Source organism: Zeus faber, assembly GCF_960531495.2.
Source record: "Zeus faber genome assembly, chromosome: 4".
Lineage (NCBI taxonomy): Eukaryota > Metazoa > Chordata > Actinopteri > Zeiformes > Zeidae > Zeus > Zeus faber.
This window is the reverse complement of record NC_137191.1, coordinates 24,318,879-24,338,342: the sequence shown is the minus strand read 5'-3', so window position 1 is coordinate 24,338,342 and position 19,464 is coordinate 24,318,879. Positions and strand designations below refer to the sequence as shown.

The 19,464-nt window shown below is 45.1% G+C and overlaps 1 protein-coding gene across 1 annotated transcript in view; it reads left to right on the top strand.

The window, feature by feature from the left end:
- Positions 1 to 812: 812 nt before the first annotated feature.
- The window catches only part of adgrl3.1 (adhesion G protein-coupled receptor L3.1), a 141,038-nt gene continuing 122,386 nt past the window's right edge, over positions 813 to 19,464 (top strand). Inside the window, exons 1-2 of the mRNA XM_079999042.1 lie at positions 813 to 843; positions 13,381 to 13,463. The gene's annotated coding sequence lies outside the window, so the exon portion shown is untranslated. The remainder of the gene's footprint in view (positions 844 to 13,380; positions 13,464 to 19,464) is intronic.

Genomic DNA, 19,464 nt, shown 5'->3' with positions numbered 1-19,464 from the left:
CCGCCCACCCACCCCCACCCACCCCCACCCACCCCCACTGCATCCCGTTCCCCACGCAGGACACCCCCCCCCCCCACCCCCACCCCCACCCCCAGCGCTCCACAGCTCGGCTGCACCGAACATCCACCAACCTCCAAATTACTTTGTCATCTCTGACCCCTGCGCCCCCCCTTCCACGTCCCCGCGAACAGGGTGACGGCGCTGCGGTCCGCGCGTAGACCTCAGAGGCTGCACGAGAGAGAGGGAGGGGGAGAGAGACAGGGAGAGAGAGAGACAGGGAGAGAGAGAGAGAGACAGGGAGAGAGAGGGGAGAGAGAGAGAGAGAGAGAGAGAGAGAGAGAGAGAGAGAGCGACAGGGAGAGAGAGAGAGGGGGGAGAGAGCGCCTCTGCCCTCCAGTCCTCCCCTGGACTTGAACGCTCCTGAACGGACGCCGCTCCGCCGCTGTGCGTGCAGTCATCTGGATACCGAGCACGCAGCGCCCCGCACGCCTCCCATTATAGCTCGGTTCCGACTCGGTACCGCAGCGCTCGGACCTATTTTTCGCGTCATTCTGCGGCGTGCGTGTGTGCGTGTGTGCGTGTGTGTGTGTGTGTGTGTGTGTGTGCGTGTGGAGGCGGGAGAGGGAGCTCACACCACCACCTGGAATTCACTTAAATCGTTATTATTATTTTTTATTTTTTGGGGGGGCGGGCGGGCGGGGGGCTGACAGAGGGGAGAAGATAACCGCGCTCCTTTATTGGCATTCGGTGGACTGTAGGAGCGCCCCCCCCCCCCCCCCCAAAAAAAAATAAAATAAAGAAAAGAAGGTTATCCGGGACCCCGCCGCTCGCCGCTGACACATGGTAAGGACGCCGTTATTTCCGTTAACGTTTGGCGCGTTGCATCCATGCGTCCGTCCATCCATCCGCCCATCCATGACCCGCGCCGCTGCCTGCTCCTTACGCTTCCCACGGACACCCATGGGAATGTGGCCTCCGATTATCACAATTTAGGGGCGGATAGAGGCAGCTCGGGATGTGGAGGCAGCTGGAGGCTGCTGGTGCTCCGTGGGTCCCGGTAACTGGGAGTGCGTGCGGGCGTCGCTCGGTTGAAGCAGTGGGAGCGTGAAAGAATGCACACAAAACATGAGACATTTGACTGAAAGGAAAAAGGGAACGCGTTCACACCGGCCTGGTTGGAAGATGCGTCTGTGCATGCAAATTGCACGGCATGATTTTTAATGTGAAAACCTCTCTATGTGATAAAACACATACACACCGATATATATATATATATATATATATATATATATATACATAATATGTATTATATATATATATTTATATTTATATGTATATATAAATGATAATTTATTTATTATACATGTTTTTTCATATTTTTCCTTTATGTTTTTTTTGTGATACTTGGAAAAAAATATATATAGATATATATACACATGTTTTCATTTATGTAAATGCGAAGGATGCTTTGCACTTGACGGAAAACGTTCACGCATCCGCAGCCCTTTCCCCAATTCCCACTGTGTCCTCCTTAAACCCAAGGTATAGATCCGTGCTGATCCGTGCGTGCGTGCGTGGCGGGTACGTCCATCATGCAGATGAGGGTGTGTGTGTGTGTGTGTGTGTGTGTGTGTGTGTGTGCGTGCCATCTATCTGTGTGCTATTTATTAACTGGAGGCTGGAGAGAGAGAGAGAGAGAGAGAGAAAGGGGTTTGGAAATGACCTTGGATGGATGAGGGGGAAACGGTGGATCTGTGTGTGTGTGTGTGTGTGTGTGTGTGTGTTTGTGTGTGTGTGTGTGTGTGTGTGTGTGTGTGAGAAATGAAAAAAAAAAAGGAACATTTGTTGATGTTGATTTTAAACTTAAAGTAAAATAAAAAATATATTGATTGAGGCTTAAATCCAACAATGTAATCTTTGTTTTGTGCGTCCCTGTTGCTGATGAGCGATATGGTGATTTATCAAGAGTGGTTTGCCTGCCTCCAAAGATAATTGCAGATGGCTCTCAGAAAGACTCCCCCCTCCTCGATTACTGTTTGTTGTCTTTGTGTGGTCACCGTGGATTAGTCTGTTTGATCTAATGATAATTTTGCTGGAAACATCCAAATGACATCACGGTGGGTGGGTCTGTGTGTGTGTGTGTGTGTGTGTGTGTGTGGGTGTGCGTGTGCGTGCGTGCCTGCGTGCGTGTGTGTGTGTGCAAAACTTGGGTCAGAGTGCTGTCGCGCAGGGGTGAGAGAATGGTGGATTGTGGACAATTAGGTGAGGTGTTGACAGCATGTTGACATAATGCTTGTGCAGTAGCCATGGATGTGTCTCAGAGGAATGCACAGAGCAGTGGGGAAAAAAAAGGGGCAATTGGGGCAATATACAGTATCATAGCATATAACATATAGAACATATACTGCACGTTTGCAGAGATACGTTTGCCATTGCTGTGCTTGCAGCTGCAATGTTGTCTCAGATCCCTCAAGTGGGCAAAGATTTGCTCATCTTTTGATGTCTGACGATAGCGATTCTCACCCCTTTCAAAATCAAGGACCTGCACTTTGATACGCATTATAACCACGGACCCCATTTTAATAGGATTTTGTCTCCGAGACCCCAATCTGAGAACATTTCTAATGTCAGATACGATGTAGTCCAAAATTCACTGTAAGTATGATTAAATCATTGTACATTCTCTAATGGTATTACCGTCTTGGAAATTAAATAATTGATAGTAACCTTTATTTGGATGGCGACATGCAATTTAAAGTGCTTTTTATTTATACGGCACAAGTAAATATTATGCTCAATTTCAGTTTGAGCGACTCCAAGCAATTTTACTATTAATAATACATTTTCCAGGGACCCCTGGAACCTCTCAAAGGACCCAAGGAGGGACCCCGGACCACAGGTTAAGCGGTCTGAGACACGCTTCAGTTTTGGCTGTTTTCATACTGAAGCAGCTACCTGTGGCGCCGTTTCCACTTAAGTACACGAGTAAAAACTCTCTGCAGCCTCCTCCACAGGGGAGCACCTCCACGGCTCAGACGAGACAATGAGCCGTGGGTGCGTCCCGGGAACCTCCCGCGGGTCACGTCCCACACCGGGCTCCCACTCAGGCTCCCACTCGGGCCGCCCGCTGCCGATGGCACCCGAGGCCTCGCGACATCTAACGGCGGTAATCAAGCAAACTGCTGACTATCAGGCGACCCGACCCACTTGAATAAAAAAAAACAAAAAACAAAAAACAAAAAAAACGCCGATTCATTCCACTTGTTATGATGGAAGGCTCAGAAAGACAACACAAAAGCTTTCATTTTCAGGAGTAACAAGGTGCCAATTACAATGTTTTGGGGCTAATTTGAACTGTCCCCCATCGACCAGGTGGGGGGTGCAGACTAAACTCAAACACAATGATGGGTTTTCAGATTTTCGTGCTGCTCCCATTATCGCAGGTAGCAGTGATATTACAGCTGTTGTGAGCTAATGGCTTTTTTAGCTCACAACAGGAAGCGCAAGTGTTATTTGTCTTTGAATGCTTCCTCCTTTGGAAGAGCTGTTCCAAGTGGGTGTTAGTGGCGACTTGTTTCTGCTTTAAAAAAATAATGACCTGAGTAGGAAATCCTTTAAATCGCTTTACATAGCTGCAGTGAATAAACATGAACTCTACTACAAACAATATGTATTTACACTTCAGTTATTAGATGGAAAGCAACACATAGAAACACAAAAAGACAGACAAAAATAAAACCTGTAGAACTAAAATGTCACGATTGTGACGTTGTAGTTGACAAATAATTGTCACACCAATAATTGTGATTTACAATTGAATTGTCTTTTGTTCAGTTTATGCCACAATCATAGTCCAAACTTATAAAGTGTAATGATACATATTCACCAGATGAAAACCAGCCATTTATGGGCATTGGACATCGGGAGATAAGAATTTAGGTATTTAGGTATTTTTACAATTCATTTGCCTCAATCCTACTAAACGCGCTAAATATGCGTTGCGTTTGCTGCAAAATTTCTCACATTGGCTCACGATTCCCTTCCCTGGATAAAAACCTGATAATTATGAACTCTAAGCATTTGGCTGAATTATTGCGTAATAATTGCGATCAGGCGAGTATATACGTGGATATTTGTGACAGCTCTATTAGTCAGTGCTTATCCTTGTCACAGAAGACCTTTCGGCTGTCAGGAGAAATTAGGGGAACTTCCAAGCGGTGCATGTGTTGTTTGAGCAGCTTCTGATCCAATGTCCTATCGTTCCATCTAAAAAAAAAACAACATATTGAGAATCATTCAGGGATTCAAGAAGATAAGGTGGCTTTTTGGTCCCTTGTAAGAGTCAAGTAAAAGTGAGTAAATTCAAAATACTTCATTTCTTATGAAAGCACCAATAGTCATCCTTCTAATAGTGTCAAATTGTCAACATTGAGGTATTCGTCAAAAAAATATTTGATCATGATTTTGTCAATATTGCCCAGCCTATAAAAACATCATTGTCCTCAAAACAACATTGAAATGAATGTTGGTTGTAAGTATACAAATAAGGGACCACATAAGATACAGTAAACTGTAAATAATAAGCTGAAAAACCAGTGGATTTTCAAGGTGCCATTTCCTTACATTTAGCCTTCATCCCTGTAGTCTCAACTAGATAATTTGGTGCAGAGTTCATGACAAATGAAAGCCTCCACTTCTGCTGCAGACAAAGTCTGAGAAGCCGCCAACCAAAGGTTATCCTGGTTCAAGTTCCCTGCCATGGAAACAGTCACGCTGTGTCGACTTCTCGCCAAATATGTCTGTTTCCTTTCTAGCAACTGACTTAATGCTGTATGATTTCAAATTGTTTGATTTGAAAAAACAATGCATATAATTCTTTCTCGGACATATTAAAATGGGCGGATTGTATACCTTGTCCCGAGGCTGGAAACACATTTATGTTATTATGTAACATCTGGTATTATTTCTCGTAACTATCTTAAAGTCATAATCCAAGGTTAAGTTATTTTCACCGAATTCAGCTCCAACACGCCTTGGTCATAAATAATGGTCAATTGTTCAATTTAATCTGTGCATAGAGACCACTATCTTTCCAAACACAAGGTCCAGGGAAAAAAAAACCAAAGTAGCAGTTTTGCATAAGTCATGGTGCTGGCCATGTGTTTCTGAAAGGCAGTGAAATGTTTGTTTAAACAGTTTGAGCATTGTACCTTTAGGCAGCCATCTTAAGTAGCTGCATCAATACGAATAGCTCATGTAATACTTATTCCTAACTAACTTAGTAGTTGATAAAGAGAAAAAATATCGGATTGGCATTGGGAGATAGTCAAGATCTATCCGGGGAGATAACCGTCCCTTTTAAGGTACAAACTATTTGGGTTGACATGAATTCCCGTCCAGACTTACTCCAAAGCTGCCGCTTGACAAGTCGGTGTAGCCCTGGAGGTAAAAAAAATCAGGCCTACTTTTTCCTCAAAGACGATATAAATATTTCACTATACGCTCTATATCTTCCCCGGGAAAAAAAAGTGGATTTGAGCAGGGTTCGGAAGGAAATCAGAAAAAAGTGTTTTGTTCTTTTGTTAATGAGAATTGTTTTTACTTCGTGGCCCCATCGTCGTCGCCTCGACACCGTCTCCCAAGTACGTCTTTCTTATCGACATGATGGCTTTCCACAACTTTTGTTTTGCCCTTCACCTCACGCTGCCCCGCTCGATACGCAGACAGGCGCGTGCACGCACACACACACACACACACACACACACACACACACACACACACACACACACACACACACACACACACACACACACACACAGACACATATGTGAGGAAAGATTATCGAAATCCTCCTGAAGCCACACTAAACAGACATTGACTCGCTGTACGTCAATTCTGCCATGTCTCTCTGAGAGGAACGCACACGCACGCACGCACGCACGCACACACACACACACACACACACACACACACACACAGACACGCGTAAACACTCAATTGCAAACAAACACCTACAACCACACAAACACACACGCGCACACACATAAGGAGTCATTTGCAAACAAAAGTATATGCACACACACACACAAGCCCACACACGTATCCTGCCCACAGCTGCAGATTCGGTGGCACACAGTCCCATTAAGGACCTGAATAGAGAATCATCATACAAGGCCTGTGTGATTGTAAGAACCAAATCACTCAAGGGTCGGTCGATTATTTTGGTCTCTGCAGGAAATAATTTACAATAGCCTTCACTCCCACAACCACCACCCCCTCCCGCACCACCTCCACTCCTTCCCCTTGCACTGAAATTAAACAGTGTGCTGGTGGTTGTGTTCCTGTGGATTTGTATAGGTGTGCGAATGTGAGTCTGCACAGTCAGTCACCACGGTATTAATGGGGGAATTATTTTTGAGACCTCCACTTGTTTGGGGAAGGGTGGTTGGGTTTTGGGAGGGGAGGGGGGCACAGGGGGGGTGAGTCATACACAATGTGATACAACACAGTGGAGCAGATTTGAATTATGGGGCGATGAACAATGAGGTCATCGCGGGGCTTGGGGCGTAAATCTCTCTATGTGCCATGTTATAACGCGGCGCTTTCTTATCAATAGCGGAAGCGGGTTCGAAGCCTCCGAAAATGCGGCATTGTTTCTGTAGCTATGACTCGACGCCGTAAAATAATAGGGCCCTGCCTCCTGACCTCAATCGCTTTGAGAGTTAAAGACAATAACAGGGGGACTCAGGGTTTTTATTGTTTCCCGGAGATGTCGTTTGTCAAGTTTCGTTTGAGCTTTTTAAGGTCAACTTGGTCGACTTGGTCGCGGGGTTTGGTTCGAATGAGGACAACAGGAAAAAGTACGCCAGATGGTTTACGTACATGATTAATATTTCTGTGCGCCAAAAGTAATCCGTCCCCTCCTCCTCCCGCTCCCTTTGAGTGTTTGTGCGCTAGTCTGTTCCGTTCAGAGGAACATTTGATAACACCTTTTTTTTTATGCCTTAAGCAGATTGTGCACAATAAGTGTCTCCTGCCATTCCGTCATCCCTCGGTCGTCCTCTTAGATTTCCTGCTTAGCGGGCTTTTACTTTAACTGCATTACATGCATCTTCCCCCGTTTGCCCATCTGGCTTCTTTCAGTGCAAACCAGGCTCACAGATCTCCAACGCCGAGCACTTTGATGCGCCCGGCCTTTCAATGGCAAATTAAAATGAAATAATTATGTCGTTTATCGTGCCTGTTCAGTTGCTCGGCTGTGATCTTGATTGATATCGAATGCCGTTTTCATTCCAATTCTCTGTGAGCGAGACAGTACACCGGCGCGGTATTGATCCCGAGCTTAGTTGATGGCACAGCGCAATAGGCTAAAGGATGTTAGGGATGACTCGATGGTCATGCTCGATGGACCAAAGATATTACCAGATATGGTGATCAATGGCTAGATAATGTAGCTTCAGGTCATTTGCGCCTGTTTTGTATCTGGCAAGCCCGCCGAGCCGCCTTGCTCTGCCGCGGGACCATTAAGGCCCAAATGCTGCACGATGCTCAGGCTCTAGGAATGATTTCCCCGTGGCTTACCCCTACTTGATGCTTCTCGCTCGTATTGTGGGAGACGCGGGCGTAGATGTGGTGAGTTACAGTGAGTGGATTTCATGACGTGTAGCTTCGGCATTCACCTTGTTGCGCGCGGTGCTCCTGCGGTTATGTAATCAGGTTATCTTCACAAGTCACCGCTGATAAAGGCATCACGGCCCTTTGGTGCGCATTAGCATTTGTCAATTTGTCCCTGACGCGTCTCGTGCTTTGTTCAATAAAACCATTCCGGTACCGCTGTTCTTTACCAAGGAGCTGATAGTGTCATATTGAACCATGACGGATGACAGTCGCTCTGGCCCTCGAGGCCTCCGACGATCACTTACAGAGACCGGGTGTCTATTTTCTAAGCATGTGAAAAATGGCATGCGCGCCGTGTGACGTGGCGGATGTACCGCTTTGAACTCTGGGTCGCATGGATGAGACGGAATCCATTATACGGAGCGAGATAAGAGCGAGACGCATTTGGACCAGGAACACTAATATTATACTAGAGTATCAGCATATCAAGACAACTGTTGATGGATGACATCGCTCTTCGCATCAATCTTTGCGTTAAACCCTGAATCGTACAATTAAGATAAATCATAGTTGTGTTTGAATAAGATATACTGTATGTTCTCATGTTGATGTGTCAGATGTACTATTTGTTTCCTGTCTTTGTCTTTGTTCCGTTCTCACGATTTCCCTGCTCTTCCCTAGATCTATTACCACTATACCCTCTCTCTTTCTCACAGTTAGATTTATGTCAGGGACATAGACACCAGTCTTTAATTTTACGCCTGGGTGGACCATACACACTAGTGCCTCATATTCCATCCTGGCTTGTATTGAATCTGTCAAAGCCCGGCGGAAGAATTGTGGTTTTAAAATGAACTTTAGGCGCCCCACCCTTTTAAGAACCGCACCGCAATGATTCACTAGGAAGCCGAATAAATCTCAACCAATAAGGCTCCGATGCAGTTTCTGATGTCCAATAGCGTACTTCGCTTTCTGGAGCAAAATTACAAGGGGTCATTGTAATTGCACAGTCGTATGATTAATGGCCGTGACATGTCTCGTCAATACAAACACCACCCCTCATAAGCGGGAAAAAAAACCCACACAATTGTTTTACTGTGAGAAAATGGTAAACGTTTGTCATGTGTAATCTTCTCCGATTCAACTCGGGGCTGAAGAAAAGAAAGAGAAGAAAACTTTGACACACCTCAGATGCCATTATGAGTTATTATGAGTCTTGCAGGGCCACCCTTTCTCTCGCTCTCTTCCGCTCTTCCATATGCTCATCATTATTATCCCCGAGAACCAAATAAAGGTGCAATGAAAAGGTTCACAGTATGTAGAAAGCCGCTCACCTCTCGGCCGCCCCGGAAAACTCCCCGTTCCGTCTCCTCTCCCAATCCCTCCTTTAAAGCCTTAACCTTTCGCCGCTTTTCCTGCCATTCAAATCTCTCTTCGGTCCGTTCTCCCTTTCCTGGCTTCCTCGTCTGCTCCATCGCTTATTCTTTTTCATCTTTGCTTCGTTATTGCTTGCCCTTCGAGGAAGCGCACTGACTAAACCTCTCACCCCTATATGATCTGAAATCCTCCCTACTTCCTCTGCCTTCTCTCATGTACCCACGCAACTCTGAGGTGTTTCTGAACCTAGTCTCGCAGTGCTCAGTCCACTTATCCTCTGTTGTTTCTCAACAACGCAGTAGGGCGTTGGGCTTATGAACGACATGAACGGCCGCGTGCAGTAGGTATGGCCAGCTCTTAGCGTAGGGCGGGGCGACATTGACAAAATGAAAATCAATTAAAGAAGAACTCCCTATCGATAATTTGATTGATATTTTAAGGAGGCAGAATCACAATCTGTATATTCTGCAAGGTAAAGTGTATTTTCATGGCAGATTAATTTGTCGTGGTAAGGATTGGTGCATTGCTGTGCGAGAATTATCATAAAAAACACAGCCAAATGTAGAAAAAAGAAGATATTTACACACAATAAACACAATCTCCAGCTAGAACAGTGCATGAAGTTCAGAAACTTGCATTTCTTCACTGCAGTTCAGCCTGGAAGGCAACATTTGACCATATCCTGATATTGACATTGCAAGTCTTGTAGCACGATTTGGATATCATCTAGATATATCGCCCGGGACTGTTTCTATCTGTTTGTCATTGGCTAGCATGTCATTATGCATTTAGAACACGTGTCTCAGTCTGTTGACAGCAACGACAGCCTGCATGTACTGTCGCTGTACGACTTTGCCTTCCTCAGCCTCATCTTTTCCTCCTCACTCCCTACCAATTGCTCATTCATTGATCCTCCCCGCGTTGACCGGACCGGCCCTATGTGAATAATGCATGCTGGGCTCTCAGGGAGAGAGCTAGAGAGAAGGAGAGAGGGAGAGTGAGAATGAGATGAACGGAGGTCCTGTATTTTTTTGGGAGCTTAGTGCCCCAGCTTATTTCTCGCCAATGCTCCATTGCCCCTGGCTATTTTCCCTCTGCATTGTAGTGTGCAAATACACACATAAGGGTGTTTGAGGATGCACACTCGTGCACTTACACATGAACGGGCGCGCAGATACCTACGTATACACACATGCATGGAGAGGGTAAGACAGATATACACACACACACACACATACACACACACACACACACACACACACACACAAAACACAACACAGCACAGTGTATCCATCTTTTGTTGGGGTCTCTGCCTGACCAACCATAGAGATATTGCTCATGGCCCCCTGTACCGACTAATAGACCCAATTACTGCAGAGCCCTGCCTAAGAGCTCCACAGAGGCTTCTGCCTGTGTGTGTGTGTGTGTGTGTGTGTGTGTGTGTGTGTGTGTGTGTGTGTGTGTGTTGGCCTGTGTACGTTCACTTACATGGTCTGTATTTATCTATGTGTATATTTATGAGTCAGCCATTATGTGTGCCTACTATATGCAGGCTTTGTAAAAGGCAGATGTGTAAGAGACTTCTGCTCTGCCACCTGGATCCGTTGTGGAATTGCAGTTACCTGGATGTGCTGTGCTGTATATGGACAAGAGATTCAAGGCTAACTGGATAGATGCGGCTTCTAGCGCACACAGGCGTACACTCAAATAGCCTTACAGCATCCACAGACACCATTATGAATGCACACACAACATGCCCACACACTCACATAAAGGCAAACACACATGAACACACACAAGCCCCACTCTGTCAATCTTAATAGCCATTGGCTTTGAGGTTGACCCTGGTGAGATTAGACCAGGGTGTTTACCCTCCAGAGAAAGAAAGGGAAGGGGCGTACTGTAGAGAGAAGAGGGACAGAGGCATGGGGAGGGGAGGGAGAGGCATATGGAGGAGGGTGGAAGAAAGAAAATGGAAGAGACAGCCAGAGAGGCTGGCCTTGTGCAACAGTACACAGTAAGGTCAGAGCGGGGGGACCCAAGGAGGGAAGGACAGGGGATCTGGGAAGGAGGCGTTTGGGTGGGACCAACTCTAAACTAAATGCGATGCAATACATGATAAGGGGGTTTCACAATGTGATGCGGGCACAAAATAATAACTTTGCCATTGTTGTCTAGTGTGTACCTGCAATACTTTTAGATACACAGAGAAAATTGGGTGCCAAGCCATCTGTTGTTGAAAGGTCCCATAAGTAATTGATTGAACCATGATATAGGTTCGGGGGTTGGCAAATGTTGTAAATCAAGGCCAGTCAGTCTACTGGTACCTCCAGGGCTGCTGAGATTTCAAACTCTCAAAACAGGAAGTCCGGTCTGGGCTCTATGTTTCGGAAAAATGACCGCCCACACCCAAACCTGCCAATCTCTGCTCAATCCACACCCCATCAACAGTACAATGCTTACTGAACAGTATATGCCCTAACTGGTTCTAGTTGAGTTTGCGCTAGGCTTTGGCGATTGTACAAAATTCCAAATCTCAAATAAAAAAAACACAGGAAAACCGACATGGGAGTCAGGAACCACCGCCTGGAGGTGAAATTAAAAAAGAAATCCACTCCAATTCTCTGGTACCTCTTCCACTGCGGACATTGGCGTGTAAATAGACAGGAGAGTCTCACGACAGCCCGCAGCTCAATGAAAGTGATGAAAGGTCCCCCCACCTCCGCCCGCGTGCGCGGGGGCTTAGGCGCACCACTGCCTCCTCCCGGTCCGTCGGGCGTATATTTACTCATTTCTATATTTCTATTTCCATTTATTTACATATTTATTGCCTTTGTTTGTTTAATTCAGGATTTATTTCATAGGCCTATTTATTTATATTTGTAAAATTTTCATGGTATATTTATTTATACATCCTCTTTTTGCAATGAGCGGCGTGCGCTGCTGCTCCTTCTCTCTCTCTCCGGCACAAGTGGTGCGGACCGGGTACGCACCGGGTGACTTCTGCTGGATTCTCCCTTGCCCCGTGTATTCCAGCTTCATCATGCCATGTGTGACAAGACGGAAATGTTCGGAAATGTAGTTGCATGTGTGAATAGTGAAACTCACCAGCAGTGAAGACTGTCCCTGTAATTTACTGGGAACTATGTGTGAAAGGGGCTCAAAACAGTTCTGAGCAGGGAGGGCGAGAGGGAGAGAGCTCTCCCTTAGTTTCAGAACAAGGTGAGCTGCACTTACACGGTACACTGTTTCAGTGCTCAGATTTTTCCTGGTGGATAAATGTATTAATGTCAATAGGCGATCGATGTAGTCGATTGCTGATTGACAACTTAATTGTCATTCTGCCTAAGTCTAGATTACACAAGCAAGGACAATGTCTTTCACTATTAGTTTCTAATTGTCCAACGTCACTGAAAACAAGCAAACATAGCTTCAGCATTAGCACTTACAATGAGAGCCAACAGGGAAGGGCAGAGTGTCTTTACAAAATATTTTTTTATGGCTCCAGCATAGTATCACCACCGTATCAAATGTTTGCCACATGTCCACATTGCAAAGTCTCGGGGATTGATATTTTGTCCCATCCCCTGTAGGCGCACATAGAGGACAACATAAGAGACGGCCTAAATGTGAATAACTGACACAACTGTGCATTCTGGTAAATGCACTAACAATTTCCCAGACAGAAAGAAGAAATGGTCTCTGGCTTTGGGCAGTGAAATGGCCGCCTTATAAACCAGTTATCATGGCACGAGAGAGCTCTTTCCAAGCAACTGTCAGAGAACACCGAGATAGACCATTATAGACTGTTATTCTCTGGCACTTAGCAGGTCATTTGGAGACAATATGTCAGTGTGTTTGGGTTTCTGTGCCTCTGAGTCTGAGTTTGAATTTATGTGTGTGTAGGTGTGTGTGTGTGTGTGTGTGTGTGTGTGCCCACCTGCCCTCCCGCATGGACCAGTAAAAACCTGCACTAAACAGGTGAATATGAGTGAAAGGGATTCTTTTGTTTTTTTCTTTCGATTCTGAGCGGTTTATGGCTATTTTGTAGTTGGTGAAAAGAGCATGATCCACACACACACACACACACACACACACACCCACACACACACACGCACACACATGCAGACACACGCACACGCGCGCACGCACACACACACACACACACACACACACACACACACACACAACACAAACACAAACACAATTTCACCAAAGTGCTTGAGCTATCTGTTTCTATTATGAAGTAGGACAGGGATGAGAAATCAGAGCCCTCAAATGACACCGCTCTTTATCTCTGTCTCTCTGTTTTCTTCCCTTGATGTCTCTATTTTTATTTACCCCCCCGCCCCCCCTCTCCCTCTCCCTCTGTATCTATCTCTCCAGGACTAGAAGGTCCACCTGCAAGTGAGATGTGATTCTCCGGGTCTTTTTCTTTCACTTTGACAAGGCCAAATACACTAGAGCAGGTAAGATGTGTTTGTTGATATGTGTGTGTTTGGTGTAGATGAAAGGCAGAACGAGAGATGGAAAGAACACACGGCGGATTGTGTGATAGTCTAACCTTACGTAACCCGGGACGTCGAACAAGCATTGCATCAATGTTTACGGCGGCGGCCTGGGGGAGAAGTCCGACAAACTGTACAAACACCTTCACACCAGGTGTTATCTGCAGGAGATTACACTGTGTCTGCCTTTTTAGGTGTATAAATATATACTGTATATGCATAAAAATAGTAGACTAATTTTAGGACCAGATTTTGCTCCGTCTTTCTCCTTAGAGGATCCAGGCTTCCATCCGTGCAGCGAGGGGTTCTTATTGGTCCAACAAATGTTCCCTGTAAAAAGTGCTAACCTCGCCAAGCAGGGGGCGCAGCTTCGAAGGGAAAATGCAATTGGGCACAGGGTTACACATTATAAACATATAAATAACAATAACGTAAATAATAACATTAATAATAATTTTAATAAGGCGCAATGAAGGGGCCAAGCAGCATAAACACTACTAGTTTGAGCCAAGATTCTGACTTTTATTTTGAGACCATTGGAAGTCAAATGTGAGACATCACAATCATGGGACTTTTTTCTGCCATGTTGGAATGCAGAATTGCTGGTATATGTCTTCATATCTTGGGCATCTTCATCAGGATACCCTCCAATAAATGCCAAACTTCACAGGTTTATCTGTTTGACAGCATTGTAAATTGCGAATTAGTCAAGCCGATAGAGAGTGTCCACAGAAATCAAAAGAAAGTTCTTGCCAAGAAATGGCCTCACTTCCTATTTGCCGTCTTCACCCCAAAAAAAACTTTTGAAGTGTGCAACGCCAACATGATTGGGCCTATTCAAAATCCTTCAACGGCATTTACCCAGAAGCTTCTGCAGATGATAGACACACAATTTGTTGATGATGGAGCGAGTGATCTCAGAGGATATCTCCAAAATACTTTTTTTCAGAAAAAACTGGAAGGAAGGAAGGAAGTCCAATATGACCCAGTACGGTGTGTGTGTGTTGAACCCAGCGCAACCCAAGGAAGCAGAGGAAGCAGAGATTAATTACAGACATAATTCTAAGGCATGTGATTCTAAAGCTATGGCTATAAATCCAAATCCTGTCAGTGACGCTAGAGGGGTTGAAGAGTGAACACCCCCAGATTTTCTCCCCAAGATCGTCCCCCATGATTGGCAAATTTCTGAAACAACAAACACCACCATCAGTATGGGCTGCAATGGACTCCCCATAGATGTCTGTGGTGGAAAGGAGAAAATATTCTAATAACATTATAATTCAAATATATAAATTGGAAAGACTCTCCACCACAGAGTGCAGAAGGGAGGGATTAAATCCTATAATTAATCAACCCCGCTCGGATACCTGTTCAGCCTGAATACTTGGACAGAAGGTGAATCCAGTCGCAGATACGGCCACTCACCACGACTTATTTACAGTCCATTTACAAGCTCAGCTGGGCCTGTAAAACGTTGAATTTACGAGCTCCTTTTTAATTAGAAATACTGTCTCCCACAGTCGGACTGATGAATTGGATATTCAATTTATCGATGCGACGGAGGGCGAGCGTGGTTCCCGCGCACTGACAACTCGAGAAAACCGTCCGCGTTGACGTCAAGCCTTGACCGAGAAAGGAAAGAGAGAAATAGATGTACGTGGCTACATTACGAAAACACTGAGGCTGTGTTATCATACAGGACCCCATTCCTTATTGATTGAGAAAGCGGGGACATTTTTCTCTGTGTGTGTGTGTGTGTGTGTGTGTGTGTGTGTGTGTGTGAGTGTGTGTTTAATGCAGCCTAATAAATGCACAATGCACCCATTCAATATCATCTTTGTAAGACAATTATTATTTCTGTACTTTCTTGGTCATTTGCATCACCACTTTGTAATTTATTGCCTTGATGAAGAAAAGAAAATTGCAGTGATTTACCGTGAGTTAAATAATGTTGATTTGATTTAGTGTTTTTCCCCATTAATATTCACTGAAATACACACTTTTTTAAGAAGAGACACATATTTTTTTCTTTATGAATTCACTAAACCATAACCTTGGTGTGGGAATTTGTGCATTGGTTTATATATGTGTATGCACCTACTGTATGCATGTGTGTGTGTGTATGTATGTATGTATGTATGTATGTGTGTGTGTGTGTGTGTGTGTGTGTGTGTGTGTGTGTGTGTGTGTGTGTGTGTGTGTGTGTGTGTGTGAATCTCTCTGCGCTTCCTGTCCAGTTTGTGTGTCCCCACGTGCTTTTCCTTCCTGCGTTCTCACATCACACTGTGCGCTGGCTTTTGGAATCTAACTCTGCGGCACCGACCATCACATTTTGTCTTCATTTCAACAAAAACAAACGATTGATAAGGGGTAGGGGGGTTCAGTGGGAAAGGGGATGTATCATTCCTCAGATCGGAGGATGTGTTGTTCCATGTTTTGCCGAACAGGTGTTTCCTGCTCCGTAAGCACAATCGCGATGGTCTTATTTACATCGGCGCTAATGAGCGTGCGGAGGAGCGGTTCGAAATGGGATCCGGCTCACTTTCCAAAACCAACTGCATCGAAAAGTACATTCACACCTGTAGACATTCACACACAGACACACACACGCATTAAGCTTTTTTGGCCACATGTTGCCATCCTGCGGGCACCAACAGAGCCCTATTGTTTGGTAACGTGACCTTTGCCTTGAATAGAGAAGCTCTTTGTTCTGCAACAATAGCGGCCATATTGTAAACAATGCTCCTCATTGTCCTCCGCGCAGATGCCGGAGAACGTTCGATGCCCAAGTCATAGCGTTTAAGGCGACGGATATCTGAATAGTTGTGCGTGTGTGTGTGTGTGTGTGTGTGTGTGTGTGTGTGTGTGCGCGCGTTGGAGTGCGCATGTATGCGTGCACGTGCGTGTATACGTGTGTGTGTGTGGGTGTGCCTGTGTGTGTGTGTGTGCATGTTTGCCTGTGTGTGTGTGTGTGTGTGTGTGTGTGTGTGTGTGTGTGTGCGTGTGTGTGTGTGCGTGTGTGTTTGTGCGTGTGTGTTTGTGCGTGTGTGTGTGAGTGTGTGTGTGTGTGTGCGCACAAGTGTTTGTATATATCTGTATCTGGGTGCAGGCGAGGCATTAGCTTGTTCCCCTGGAATCAGCAGATGGGGCAGTGCAATTAGAATCAGACTTACTCCCCTGTGTACACACACACACACACACACACACACACACACACGCAAAATGTACTCACGACACACAATGTCTTTGACAAAAATCCCTGCATGCGCACACGGCAGCTGCCTCTGAAACATTAGACCTGACAGATAATGGAGGAGAAAACACTGAGGAATAAGACGGGAGTTGCTGTGGAAACCATTTCCCATCACTCTATAAATATAAATAAGAAAAAAAAAATAATAATAAAAAAAAAATATATATATAATATGGCTGTCAAAGTTAACGCGCTGATAACGCGTTAACACAAATTTGTCTTCACACCACCAATGTTTTTGACGCATTAACACACGTTCTGTTTTTGCCCCTTGCCCGACCCAAAGTTAAGATGGCGCCGAAGGCCCCAGGGTGTCGTGTTTGTAGCCTCGCGATAGTGGAGTGGATGACGTCACACACACTCTGCATTCGCCCGTGGAGGGATGTGCACACAAACAACAATGCCGTGCGAGAACCCCCTGGGCATGTGGTCGGAGACTCACCGCCAGCAGCTCCGTGTCCCGACTGCAGATCGTCACCTTAACGGCTGCGTGTCCTGGGTTGCGCCATCTGATGTTAATGAAGAGGGCGGGTCCCCCTCCTTTGCGCTCGCCACTTAACTTAGCGTCTCTGCCCGCTCTCACAGTAGTGAATCCAGGTGAATCCACATTAGCGTGCCACGTGTTGCCGGTTAGCCACGTTTCCATCAAACAGAAAACTACACTCCCTGTACACCGCGTTCCAAATTATTATGCAAATGTGATTTTTTTCTGATTTTCCTCAATAGTCGATGCAAATGACAGTCAGTATAATTTACAAGTCATCAACCGTTAGGGTATAATTTAATGTTATTGAACAAACCTCCCAATGATAACTGTATTTTTTTCAAAAATAAAAAACTCAAAATGCACTGTTCCAAATTATTATGCACAACAGAGTTTCAAAACATTTTACAGGTTGTAAAGAACTGAAAATGGTCATTTGTTGAAATTGCAGCATTAGGAGGTCATATTTATTGAAATCAAAAGCTATTTCAATCAAAAACATCTCAACAGGCCAAGTTACATGTTAACATAGGACCCTTATTTGATATCACCTTCACAATTCTTGCATCCATTGAACTTGTGAGTTTTTGGAGAGTTTCTGCTTGAATTTCTTTGCAGGATGTCAGAACAGCCTCCCAGAGCTGCTGTTTTGATGCAAACTGCCTCACACCCTCATAGATCTTTTGCTTGAGGATGCTCCAAAGGTTCTCAATAGGGTGGAGGTCAGGGGAGGATGGGGGCCACACCATGAGTTCCTCTCCTTTTATGCCCATAGCAGCCAATGACACAGAGGTATTCTTTGCAGCATGAGATGGTGCATTGTCATGCATGAAGATGATTTTGCTACGGAAGGCACGGTTCTTCTTTTGTACCATGGAAGAAAGTGGTCAGTCAGAAACTCTTTATACTTTGCCGAGGCCATTTTCACACCTTCAGGGACCCTAAATGGTTAGGGGTGGCCGAATAGTAGGTTTATGCACAACTGCAAGCCTCTGGAGGATCCTACACCTTGAGGTTTGTGGGTCTCCAGAGGCACCAGCAGCTTCAAATACCTGTTTGCTGCTTTGTAAAGGCATTTTAGCAGCTGCTCTCTTAATCCCATGAATGTCTGGCAGAAACCTTCCTCATTATGCCTTTATCTGCACCAACCCGTCTGTGCTCTGAATCAGCCACAAATCTCTTCACATTACAATGATCACCCTTAAGTTTTGTGAAATATCTAATGTTTTCATACCTTGTCCAAGGCATTGCACTATTTGACGCTTTTCGGCAGCAGCGAGATCCTTTTTCTTTCCCGTATTGCTTGAAACCTGTGGCCTGCTTAATAATGTGGAACGTCCTTCTTAAGTAGTTTTCCTTTAATTGGGCTCACCTGGCAAACTAATTATCACAGGTGTCTGAGATTGATTTCAGTGATCCAAAGAGCCCTGAGACACAATACCATCCATGAGTTTAATTGAAAAACAAAAAATGTAATGTTCATGACACTAAAGCCAGTCTGCATAATCATTTGGAACGCGATGTTCTGGTTCTCACCAGAGCGGCCGGCTCGTCGGTCTTGCTGGCCAGCAAGTTCACGTTCCCCATCACTGCCGACGGAATATAGGGCGTGTACCTCCGCCGTGGTGCCGTTAGCTCAGCCTTAGCTCAGCACCGGCTGTGCAGCCCCGGTGACTGCGCCTCAGTTCCTCCGGTTCGGGGTAAACATTCCGTGCCCCATTGTTGCTGAGTGCGAGCAGCTGTTGCCTTGAATAAACAAGGTTTCCGCCGCCGTCTTGCAGATAAGGAAACAACATTACGAGAGGATAAGGAGATATCCACGCGATGCGCGCAGTCGAAGAAACTTGAAAGCGAAAGCGAAGTTGGTAGAAGAGTAAAAAGAAGACAGTAAACAGACAGATCTTTTGCTGAGGCTGCCACTCGCGTTGCCACGGGTCAATATGTCCATCTGTTCTGTTCTGTTGGTGCCTGTTTGGCTTGAGTTTGCCATGTTATTATTTGAGCTTTTTTTTTTTTTTCATGCCAAATGCAGTACCTTGATGGTTTCTGGACAATATTTTTTAATTGTTTGATTGATTTCCAATAAAAATACATTTGCGTAGAGCAAACATTTTTGTCCTCTCCCATGTTGATAAGAGTATTAAACACTTGCAAAAGATCCCTTTTAGTTGCATTTTGAACAGATTAAAAATGTGCATTTCATTTGCGATTAAATATTTGAACGG